Source organism: Pteropus vampyrus, unplaced genomic scaffold (genome assembly GCF_000151845.1).
Source record: "Pteropus vampyrus isolate Shadow unplaced genomic scaffold, Pvam_2.0 Scaffold186, whole genome shotgun sequence".
NCBI classification, from domain to species: domain Eukaryota; kingdom Metazoa; phylum Chordata; class Mammalia; order Chiroptera; family Pteropodidae; genus Pteropus; species Pteropus vampyrus.
Window position 1 is genome coordinate 1,146,350 of NW_011888967.1, and position 511 is coordinate 1,146,860.

Genomic DNA, 511 nt, shown 5'->3' on the forward strand with positions numbered 1-511 from the left:
CAGGCTGAAGGAAGTTCAGTCAAAAGAAATCTCAGGCAGAGACAAAACCTGAACTACTCCCATAGGAAGGCTGAACCCATACATCATTGTCTAGATCAGTGGCTTCTAAGCTTTTTAATTACCGTGTATCTATGAAGAAAACAAAATTTAAGCATATCTCTTCAATCTGTGTATACATATATACACTAAATTTATAAATATATAAAGATTATATGTATGTACTATTGTACTAACATATTATATACATTGTAAAATACACACAAAATAGAAATTATAAAAGGATGAGATAAAGATGACATAAATATTGTTTTATTTTATTTTTATTTTATTTATTAATTTATTAAATCTTTTTATTTTCACTTTAAAATTGATATTAAAATTTGTATAAATAATATGATTTAATATAGTTGATTATTTTTTGAAATCTTGGCTTAACATTCATGTTAACTTTATGTTCATTCTTTCTGTACTTGATTTTAATGATTGTCATAGCTGAAAAGTTAATTCCTAG